Raw genomic sequence first — 12,244 nt, forward strand, 5'->3', positions numbered from 1 at the left:
TGAATGTATTCCCGATGACAAGCACCCTGCATGGTAGCTCGCCTCCATGTACGTGTGAATGGGTGAATGGGAAACAAGTGTAAAGCCCTCTGAGACCGCTGAGGTGGTAAAACGCGGTATAAGTGCAGACCATTTACCATTTATGAGAACTAACAAGGAACCCAACCCTTAAAATGTAAAAAGGAAAATTCTGGCGCATTGTCATCATCATATGCCAGATTGGTAGACTTCACCCAGCCCTAATAATAACAACAACTCAAATTCCCTTGTGGGAACATCATAACACTTTACCTGCATGCAAAATGTACAATGTCTAATCCAACTACAAATAACTTCTATAGAACACATCCATACAAGAAATTATCAATTACAAACATACAAATGTTTGTTTTTCTTTGTATAGATTTACCAGAATCATCTAGAGAAGAGGACAGACTTACTAAACAAAACTGATGGACTCAAATTAAAAAGCCTATAGATACAATGGCAGATGCAAGAAGCATGATTAAACCGCATAAAAGAAACAACCCGGCATAAGCCATCACCAAGGCGGACAACAGTGTTAAATGTCCACAGCAGCTGCAGTCCACCAAAAAATAACACACAATAGAAGCGGAAAAAAAAGGGAGCCGGCGCAATTTTCCACAACACAGTGGTTGTTGATGCTCTCTTCGGCCGAGTGAACCAGCCGTCATTGAGTTCGTGATTGTACTCACCTGCCTGAATAACATGCTGCGAGCCTTGTGCTCCATGAAGTCCTTTAGTCAGTTATTCTCAAAGTTTAATATGGGCCCTCTCAACTTCTCTTTTCCCTTTTCCCACTGTGCTCCTCGAAATGTTGTTTTTTTCAACTGACCTAAAAAAAAACTTTGCTGAAGGTAGAAGGAGTGAACACAGAAGTCACAGCTGAAGGGGTCCATTGAATTTTCATTATTTGACCAACGCCTATTGATTAAATTTGCATGCTCACTGCAGAAAAAAGACGGCATCATTTAATCATCTTTAGTATCTAATGTAATGCGCCTTTTTGTTTCATTAGTGTATATTTTAGATGCAGGGAAGATATTTAACACACTGGATATAAAGATTGAACACATCTGGGAGCAGCACCAGCTCCTATTGGTCCCACAAAGGACAAGCAGCTGTATGGATGGATGGATGGATGGATGGGGATGGATGGATGTATGTATGGATGGATGTATGGATGTATGTATGTATGGATGTATGTATGGATGTATGTATGTATGGATGGATGGATGGATAATAAACAAAAGCTTTAAATGGGGGTTGTTGTTTTTTTGGTCCATCCATGTGACCATCTCATGCTGGCTTAAAACATGACTTATGCAGGAGCCAAAAACTATTCAGCAACTTCCTATTCATTCGGTATAAAGTCAAAATATAATAAAAAAATAAATAAAAAATAAAAAGAAGAACCCATGAGGTCATGGTAACCTTATAACTTCCACTCCCTGTCCTTATATCAGTATCGCCACTGTTGTTCTATTCCACGAAGACTTCTCTCTGTTTGTAATTTACACATGAAAAGAGACGTGTGATCAAAGGAGAGGCAGGGAACAAATAACTCCAAAATAACCCTGGGCTTTGGAAACTTGTTTTTTTTTTTTCTCTCTCTCTGAAGAGGCAGTACCTGCCAGTAAGGCAGTTTTCTTTTTCTTTTTTTTTCTTTTTTTGGGGGGGGGGGGCTGGGGGTGACATGTCTCAGGATAGCATCACACCTTTAAGGTGAGCCTATCAGCTCCCTGAAACAGGCTCGCTAACAGACTGCCTCCCCTGGGGGGCTGCTGCTCCACAGTCTATGAGTCATACTCTTCCTGAGATATCACTGGTGCTGCACCCAGGAGACTCCGGCGCCGGCTCGGAGCGGGGACCGGGGTATGTATTCAGCGAGACGAATAAAGCTTTAGAACGCACACACACAGCATGTGGAGGCGGAAAAGCAGAAAGACATTTTGAGTAGAGCCGTGACTGCGCAGAGCTGATCGGTGTACAGTGTATCCGTATGTAGTTGGCATTCGCCGTTTGACAACATTATCTGTATTGCGCAAATAATACAATTAAAGAAGTTTTGTCAGTCTTTGTTTTGTCTATTCAGCTACCCATGAGCTGCCCTAAAGGACAACATTTTTGTGTTTCACGGGTTAAAATCAGAGCTCGAACGATATATTAGTCGGCCGATAGCCGTACCGATATATCCCAGATTTATCGGTGTCGGCATATACATCGTCCGATACGACAACTCTTTATTCGTGAGAACCTTGAAAATCATAAATGGTCCCAGTTGTGTTTTTCTTTTAAAAAGTGATTGATAGTCATTAAAAACTCCCAGTGAAGAATGCTGTTTCACTGCACTGACGTCAGTTTGGACAATAAACTGTAAAATATCCTGCCTTGGTGCAGTCTTGGTCACAAGTGCCAAAAGTGTTTCATAACCAAATTTCAAGACACTAAACCCCGAGTTGCTCACCATGGCCCACCATTGGTGTGCCTCATTAGTGTATGAATGCGTGTGAACGGTGTAAAAGCGCTTTGCGACCGTTAAGGTGTTAAAGCGCGATACCAGTGCAGATAATTTACCATTAAATATCGATTGTTTTGTTTTTCCTTCTTTTTTTTTTAATACTAATTTCAGCAGGAGCCCCAAAAATGAAGAGTCAGTCGGGCTCTAGTTTTAAAATATTTACAGGAGAAGAAAATTTTGTCATTTAAGTATCTCCACCACTGTATGTAGGTCAGGCTGATAATTAAAAGGATACGGCTGGAGATATTCTGTATTTTTCTTCACGTCAACAAGTCCCATGACACCAAAACAAATAATGCATTAGTCTGTCTCGCAGTGATTTCTGATTTCCATACCTCGGCCACTCTACGCCTCGAGACATTATTTTCCCCTTCTGAAGAATGTAAATATTAAAAAAAATAGGTCAACTATAACGATTTATTTCATGTATGTTTTCTTCTTTTTTTTTTGATAAGGCTGTGTATCATTTCCCCATTTTCAAAACAAGTTGCGAAAAGAGGAGTGAATAGTGCTTTTTAAAAAGGGACTATTTTCACATGACAAGCGATATACATTTGATACTGTGGCGTGTATTTGCTGGCAATAAGAAAAATATAAGCTATTGTTGCTTTATCCTTTAATATTGCTGTGTAAACTCTTTCTTGTGTATTGTATTGGGATGAAATGATCATATTGCGTAACTGTTTTACAAATCTGTTTCCAATATAAGTGAGTGTTTTGTGTTTCATATGTTGCGTATTTATTTTCAGATATAATGCAGTATACCTCAGATTATATTTTGAATACATGCACGTTGGATATATTTATACGTCCCCTGTCAGAAACGCCTTCATATTAGTATTTCAGCCATATTGCCCCCAGTCCCAACTGGGAGAACTACCAAGAAAAAAAAAGAAAAAAATTCCACCCCTGCTGTTGATTTTTTTTTTTTTTTTTTTTTTTTTTTTTACCGTGGTGGACGCAGCGTAGCGCTCGAAAAGCTCCTGGGAGTTTCTCTTCTGAGATGCCGTTGGTTGAAGTGTAGCTTAGCAGTCACGTCGGGTTACCACAGTTCACGTGAAAAGGGCTACAAGGCCGAGGCCTACTGCAGTCGGGCAGGAGTCTGGTCCAACGGAGGAAAAGAGGGAGAGTCGCTTCGACGAGCGGTGCCTGGCACGTACGCAGTAGGACAGATGGCCGCGACGGTCCATATGGGGCGGAGAGAGTGTCCAAGCAATCTGTTGGCAATGCGTGTATCCATGAACACATACATACGTGTGCATGTGTGAAGCTACATGATTCAGCAGACCAAACGCGCATCTATGGTTTGTGTAGCTCGTGCCAGTTGAGTGCATTCAGATAAATTTGCCGTTTAAGTGTGTGAAGGAATAAACTCCTCTTTTTCTTTTTTTTCTTTTTTTTCTTTTTTTCTTTTTTGGACAACCCACTGGTCCGAACATTACCACTACCACCACGGGTCAAACTGACCCTCAGCAGGAGCGGTCCGTCTGCAGGAGAAGGGGGGGGGGGGGGGGGGCCAAGAACACGACATTACTAACGTCAGTCGGTCAGCGGCAGCGCACGAACACACACGGCCCGCCAACATGGCGCAGCGGCATGCCCGAACGCAGGAGCACGAACACGGAGCGGAGCGTGACCCGGCGTGGCCGGTGCCGGCTGCTTGGTCGAAGCGATATATAGAAAGAGCTGAGGTACCGCAGCAGAAGTGAATTTCCCCCCTCAGGTTGGAATGGATGGAAAGCTGAGGAGAGTATCAAACAATATTTATGAAACAATCAAACTCTTAAAACAAAAACAAACAAAAACGATGAAAACCTGCCTGCTTCGGGTATGAGCAGCAACCAAGCATCGCGTAATTTATGCGAGCCTTCCTTTGATACGGGTTTCCTCTCGTCTACTTGCCGGATCTAATCCCGGGATCAGCACCAGGCTGCGGTGTTAGAAAAGAGGAATAGTGAACTGTATTGGAATTAGGGGTGCTGCTACGTGACAAATGAGCACGGACAGTCGGGGCTCCCAGATGCTCATGATCATGTCTGATGCAGTCATTTAGGATAAACAGAAGCTCAGGGACAAATGAGCTCAGTCCCTTTCCTGAAAGGAGCTTTGAAATGAGCGCATAATGAAATGTATAATTTATTTATTCTGAGATGCTGGAGGCCCTATGAAATAAACATGAGAGAGAGAGAGAGAGAGGGAGAGTAAAAGAGAAAGAGAGGGAGACAGATAGCGATGGAGGGTGGGGGGGGGGGGGATGTGTGATACTATTGGAGAGAAAGTGAAAGCAAACGAGAGACAAAAAGAGCAAAAGAATGAAAAGAGAATACTCCTTCCACCGTTGCCAACAAGTACATGTGGGATGTAATTTTAGTTTCTGCTTCAATAATGTAAGAATGGGGCGTGTGTGTATATATATGTGTGTGTGTGTGTGTGTGTGTGTGTGTGTGTGTGCGTGCGCGTTTGCGTCTGTGTGACCTTTATCGGCGCAGTTCGGTATTCTTTAGTTTTAATTACGGTACAGCGTAGAAACAGAAAGTTAATCAGCCCACAAGATGCAAATATAAACGGCAATTAGCACGAGCGTAGCTAAGTATTGTGTTTATTTAATCATCATTGTTGGTATTGCGGAAGAAAAAAAAAAAAGGAACAAACGATTGTGTTTTATAAGCGAAGAAAAGGCTACGGCGCCTTTAGGTGTCATGCAATGACCGTCTCGACGTTTGTAAAAGAGACTTTTTGAGGATACTGCTTCAGCAAAACTGCAGATGTGTAACTATAGGGTGTATTTAAAAATGGACAATGGCCCACGCCAGTGTATTAAAGTGCAATACCGCTCACGGCCGCTAGGGGGGGGGGGGCTGGCTCCGAAAAAAAACTCTGGCAGCTCACAAACTAGTGTGCAGAACAGTACTGTCATTATTCTGTCCTCGCAATAAATGTTCCTCTTTTTAAAAGCTAGACGGATAGATAACTGTGAAGGAACTAACTCAATCACTGTGAATTTGCAACAAAGAACAAATTGAAAACATAAATCAATAAAGAACGATACTTGTAACGCTCACATTACTACGTGGCTAAGTAAATAAAACGCGAAGTCACACGGCAGGGCACCGAGGAACAACTAACCGCTATGCAAGTCACCAATCGAGTCACTAAAACAAATGCTCGCGGACAAATGGCGCCCAAGGCGACAACGTGGAAGATAAATTGTAGCAGGAGAAGCTTTCTATGCTGCCTCGTGGGAAAATCCCCAGCTCTAAAGCGACTGCTGATGAATGACCAGCAGGGGGCACTGCTGGACATTCAAAAATGTGATATTTTTTTTTTTTTTTTTTTTTTTTTCCCAATGAACATGCCCACATGACAAATAGTCTACAGTCACAGCAGCTAAATGCTAACGTCAGCATACTAACGTGTCCACAATGACAATGCAATCAAGTTAATGCTATTAAGTTTGTTTATCATTTTAGTTTACCTTGTAAACAAACTAAAATGTTCTCATCAGACAAGTCATTCAAAAATAAATATAAATAAAGATTTTTATCTTTACTGTTTTTTTTATAGTTTTATTTGTCTGCTTTGGTTTCTCGGTCAATTTGTTTGTTTGTTTGTTTGTTTGTTTTTTTGCTATTACTTTTAAGGAGCCTGTTGTACCATCTGGTCATGCACTACAGATGAAACTTGGCCATTTTGGCTTGTTCTGGTATATTTACAGCAATATTCATTAATAGGCAGAGTTCCTGTCAAATGGATAAACACAAATACGGAAATACAAATAAAGGAAGTCATTAGACTTCCACCATCTGGGCACTATGATGAACGCCTGTACAAATCCTCATGGTAGCGCATCCAATGGTTGTTGATATATTTCAATTTGGACCAAAGTAGTGGTTCAAACCAACACACACTGACTGATCCAAGCATGGCGGGAAGTGTACATCTTGTTAAGCTCAGATTTGGCATTGAACGTCAAAACGTGCGAGAGCCACAGACAGCATATTTCGCTCGTGTATAAAGAAGAGGAGGACGAGCTTGTACGTTCCAGGAAAATACTGAGTTGACTTCATAAATTCTACGAGGAGCTCTTGGATGTTTGAAGAATTTGATTGTATCGTCAAGGCATTCAATATTTTTTTAACATTCGGTACGTGACGACGCCCGTGCCGCTTTAATTACCATCAGCCGATATTGCTGTACCAAAATACTCGACCACAGGGTTGATAACAGGGAATGAAACACACTTATACTAGAGTGCTACTACAATGCAAACAGGTTTTATTGTCTTTCAAGCAATCAACTACACACACACACACACACACACACACACACAGACACACACACACATACATACATACATATAAATAACAGGTCTCGGATTACCGGCGCTGACTGGCGCATACCCTATCCTGTCCCATGGTGTCCTGCGTTGTCGGTCTCTGCTGCACGGCAAGTCACTCACACCGTGGCGTATCCGATTTGAAATGCCTGCAAACAGCCCTGTTTCTCCAGGGAGCGCTACAGTGTTCAGCTGGACAAGCACCAGTCAGCTGCAAGTGATGTACATTACTGCAGACTTGACAGATTTGATTGATTTTTTTTTTTTTTTTTTTGTGACAAAGAATTCTTTAGTGATCAGTGTGGCACAAGAGTCCGAAAGTACTACAACTATTTCAAAAAGGAAAATCATTTGTAGCTACTACTGTATCAAGTATTGACAATATCTAGAACAGGACGCCGACGGAACCACATTTAAATTGCGTTTTTGGGTAAAAAAAAAAAAACAATAACGTACGCATCTCTTGCCGTGATTCATTGTGTTACCGGGAAATGTGGGAGGATGGATTTGCTCCGTCAGTGATTCTATGTTCTATTGCAGGCGTTGCAGGGTTCCTCTCATCGATGGGAGCGCGGTTGCCAATTTAGCAATATAGCTGCGGGTACGTGGGTGAAGAAAAGCGCAAACCTGTCACCCGATAATCAGACGCACGGAGCGCCAGAGCGAAGCAGCAGAACCAGCGAAAAAGAAAAAGAAAGGAGCTGAGAGAGAGAAAGAGAGAGAAAGAGCTACTTCATTTTTCTAATCAATATATTTGTAAAAAGCTCTTGCACAAAAAGAAGCTGTGCCTCTGCCTGCCGGCCTGAACTCAAAGCAGCAATTAACATTTAATATATAACAATAACTCAATAATGAATCGGAAAACAAATTAAATGATTGGGCCCGTCATGGTTTATTGTTGGTCTTATCTCCGCAGGTAGCAGATTCATAATCACATCTATTCATTCGACTTTTACAAGTTTGAAGGAAAAGTTGAAGGTAGCAGGAGGAGGGAGGGAGGATGGGGGGGGGGGAGGTGACGAGGGTGTGGGGAGGGGGGAGGGGGAGGGGGGGCAGAGTGCAGCTACGGCAGCTGTTGTGGCCGCGCGCCTTCATTAAAACACAAGCGCATAACTCGTGGCCGATTCGGAGATGAGGGAGTGTTGTTCAGCAGTTGTATGTCTGAATGTTATTTCTTTGCGCAGCTCAACCGACGGAGCAGAAGGAGAAAAGGGGGACGCAGCTGCTCCGGTCTGACGTTAATGCAAATCAGTGGTGCAGCTTGTAATTGTCATTGCTAAAAATAAGATAACGGAACATCTGATGTGGACCGATCAGGTGACGTGTTCGTAACGCGTGGGGCCTGACAGCCATATTGATTTTGAGTCGTATCTGCAGTTGCGCGTCAGTGGAGCCGAATCTCGGACTCGCGTATCCGTTTTCCGAAAGGTTTCGGTTAAACCCTCCCAGTTTTTAAAACAGCTTTTAGGTGCATTACCGCCACCTTCTGATGGGAGTAACACATTACAACCAGCCGCCGGTAATAACAGAGGAATTAAGCACGAGCGATAGTTGCATTTACTTTTTGATATTTCACATCTTAACGACTATATGATTATTAAAAAATGATGTCCAGTCACTTATCGTCACCCATTGGGTTTTTGAACTGTTGTTTTGAGGTCTTAAGTCTGCCATTTTGGCCTTTGACATCTTTTTTTTTTTTTTTAAACAAAAGCAAGGAGCGATGGGAGCATTGGAGTGACAACATGAGGGCTTCAGGCATAAAATGCAATCAGTTGTAAAATTATGTTCAGAAGGACCACCAGAAAAGTAATGAGAAAGTGTGAATTCAGCTAATGACACCCTCTTGACTGGTGAAAGAAATGTATTGACTTCGAATGGGAGTCTATTAAACGTGAGGGTTTTTTGGAGCCAGCCCCCTAGTGGCCCTCGGTGGTATTACACTTTGAAGCGTTTCTTGAAAAAGTGAAGCCAATGCGGCTTCACTTTTTCAGACCCAGAGACTACGTCCATTTCTATACACAGTCTACGGTCATACCACGATCAAAGCTCACCCTCAGGTCCTCTCGGCCGACTGCAGCCTCTACCCATGTCTCAACACGGCACCGTGGTTTTCTGTAGATATCCAAGTTTTCTCTGCTGCCTCATCAGGTGATGCTGTCATTTTCTCTGCGACTGAAGGTGGCCTTGTCTCCCACCACAGGTTCCATCTCCCTACTGTTGTCTGTCTCTGTTTACCTCTGGCAGGTGACAAAATGATGGTATCAACTGTGGCATTTCGAAAGTACGAAATAAGGCAGAATCGTGCCGAGAACCGTCTGTTATATTTACAGCCTGCGGGGATAGATCTCCATATTTTTTTTTAACTAAACCCTCTTCTCTGCCAGTACTATTACCACAGATAGTTGTAAACAAACATTAGACAAACTTTTCTTAATAATTTAGGAGCAAAAACGAAAATGTCTGCCTACATTTGTATCACTGAGTATTTTCTTGTTGCAAATTAAAATCTGATGTCTTTTCTTTCTTTTTTTTTAAGGCCATCCACACTGTCAACAGGATTCTCTTCAGGAGTTCATCCAAAATGTTTGTGTTGTGAAAAAACACAACACGGCGGGGTTATGGAGTTGTGTGCCAGATGAATACAGCGTTCCACATAGCCGTGCCTTCAGGTAATGCGTTTCCCGCGTTCGCTCGGTGCAGAAATCTGCGAGGTGGTATTTTCAGATCGGCTCCGAATTGCCCTAAAGACATGTTCTCAGCTCACAAAATATTCTTTTAGCGGGGCCACTTTTAAAATCACTGCACTGCATCTCTTCGCAGGCGTATGATTTATGACTGAAGCCCCAAGAACACAAAGCTGTGGAAAAGTCTTTACAGAAAAATACATCACAACAAATACTAAATATATTGTTGTATCTGTTTTACCAGTGAATGCAATGGGGAAATCTGTTGAGTCACTGCCATCATGAGCGTTCCTAATTTGATATGTGCATGATATCCAAATAATACAAAAGCCCTGCATTATTCTATAGCTCTGTATCAGCTCCAGGAAACTGCTGCCAAGGACAATTGAACTGTCTGAGAGGATAAAAGTGTTTCATGAAAAACCTTTACTTTAAAGTGCTTTTTAAAAACACTTGTTATAATGGATGCAGCTCATTCCTGCACAAGACTTTATTTTGGTTGTACAGTGGAACAAGTAGGTAGCTACTGTGGAGTAATGCAAATGATTGTTTTATACTGGAGGATCACTTATAAAGTATACTAATTTTAAGATAAGATCAGATTAGTTTAAGTTAAGTTTAAGTTTAGGTTAAGTTAAAGCTAAGGTTAAGTTAAGGGTAAGCTTAGGTTAAGGGTAAGGATAAGTTAAGGTTAAGTTAAATTAAGTCTAAATTAATTATTGATTATTAATTATTAATTAGAAAATGTAAAAAATAAAGACCAATGTATAAATATACACACTAAACTAAATATATAATAAATAAATACCCCTACCTATACAGTGAAATGTTAGTATTAATATTTCGGAATAAAGAAAACAGGTTATTATTGCACGTAGATTATACAAATATTCTGCTTATTGTAAATTGATAGAGTTGGACTTCTGTTACAGATCATCCTAACTAAATATTATTCAGTTTGATGTTAGCAAAGTTCAAATAACGAATAATGATAATGGTAAAAAAAAATAATAATAAATCCTGCATTCATATTTTATTTTGTCCTGACTGACTGACTTAACTTGACTAACTTTATGTGTGCTCACTGATTCTTGTAGTTGCGCATGAAGTCCTTAAAAATGAAGGTTCTTTTGGCTGTTGTGAGAAGAAAAAGATGAGAAGCAGGCGAAATGACTGAGGGAGGAAGAGAGTGAGAGGAGAGATCACGCAACCTTTTTCCAAAAATGGCAACAGAGTGCATTGCCAGTTTGGCAGTTCTGAGAGCACTTATCAGAGACAGTGAAAAAGCAAGCTTCCAGCTCTCTGCAAGAACCCTCCTCTCCCTCTGTGTTCTTCCTTGTTCTCCCCAAAACTGGAAAGTGCTTCCCAATGCCGGTTTGCCAAATTCTTAAAGGAGAAATTTTGCATTTTCATCCGTTCCACGAGTAATTTGTATAATTAGTGCCCCATCTAAGCTCCACCGAGAATTACTATAGCCACATCGTATCCCTGTCAAGAAATACCAAACATTTGATGAATAAAATTGTTAGATTTCCTTTTTTTTTGCTGCTTTTTGTCCCGGCCTGTGTTCGATACGGACCAGAATCGCCGTCCTCCCATCGCGCGAGATGCATTTACTTTAGATTCGCCCGTTTGTTCGGGTTATTCGGGGTATTAAGGGAGAGTGAAACACCCTAGATCATAATCAAACTTCGCCAAGAAGAACCGGGAACCAGTGAGAATGTTGGAACAGCCGCAGGGAGACACGTTTTACAGCTACTCGGTGCTGCTCACTCCTGGCATGGCTGCTTCGCCCCCACAAAACACCACAACCTGCAAAGAAGCTTTTGTCTGTTTGACTGTCACTACAGATGCAACCTACCGTTGCCGTTTTCTACCACGTATCATACGTATGTTTGTTGACACGTGAGCTGTGTCGTTTTTTTTTTTTTTTCTTCCTGTCGTGTTCTCCGTTGAGTTGGGTGTTCTATTATATTATATATATTATTTTATATTAGCGAGAGGGTGCGCTTTAACGTCATTATTGGCACGAGAGTGATGCTGTCAGGGCCGAGGCGCTTGCGATTATACAGCGAGTTACCGAACATGAACAGAATATGTAATCAAAGTGTATTCATATCGTGGAGCAATTCGCTCTCAAAATATGAAACTTTTTGTTCCTGCGATCTCCGTTTCCATGGCGACACATGGGGTATGACTGAAGAACTGGAAAACAACCGGTCACGTCAGTGGACTCTTATGTAACGTACGAGATGTTTATTACTCCAGGAAGTAGGCCGACCCTTAGCGACGACCCTAGCGACAGATTGGATTTTTAGTCCGTTTTAATGCTTTTTAGAGATCATTTCTCAAACTGAATAAATAGATCACATAGAAACGCTAAACTGCTCAGCTAGCTCAATCCTGTTTTAAGTAAGATATCCGCTGAAAAAAAGATATCGATGGACTCGTGTATTTTCCAGATTCTATCACCGTGTCAAGCTAGCTGCCGCTAGGATTTTAAGTGCGATACTACCAGTGGTGTTACGGTACCGTTGCTCGGAGCGACAAAAAAAAGCACCAAAAGAGACCTGATTTCACCAAATGTCTCACATTTAATAGACCTATGACAAGTAACCGCAACATTATATTGCATATTATATGAAATTCACCTGTTTGCACTTTCGACCCGGTCCTTCC

Source organism: Embiotoca jacksoni, unplaced genomic scaffold (genome assembly GCF_022577435.1).
Source record: "Embiotoca jacksoni isolate LCO1_2020_lvr unplaced genomic scaffold, fEmbJac1.0.p SCAF_10, whole genome shotgun sequence".
In the NCBI taxonomy this organism is placed as follows: Eukaryota; Metazoa; Chordata; class Actinopteri; family Embiotocidae; genus Embiotoca; species Embiotoca jacksoni.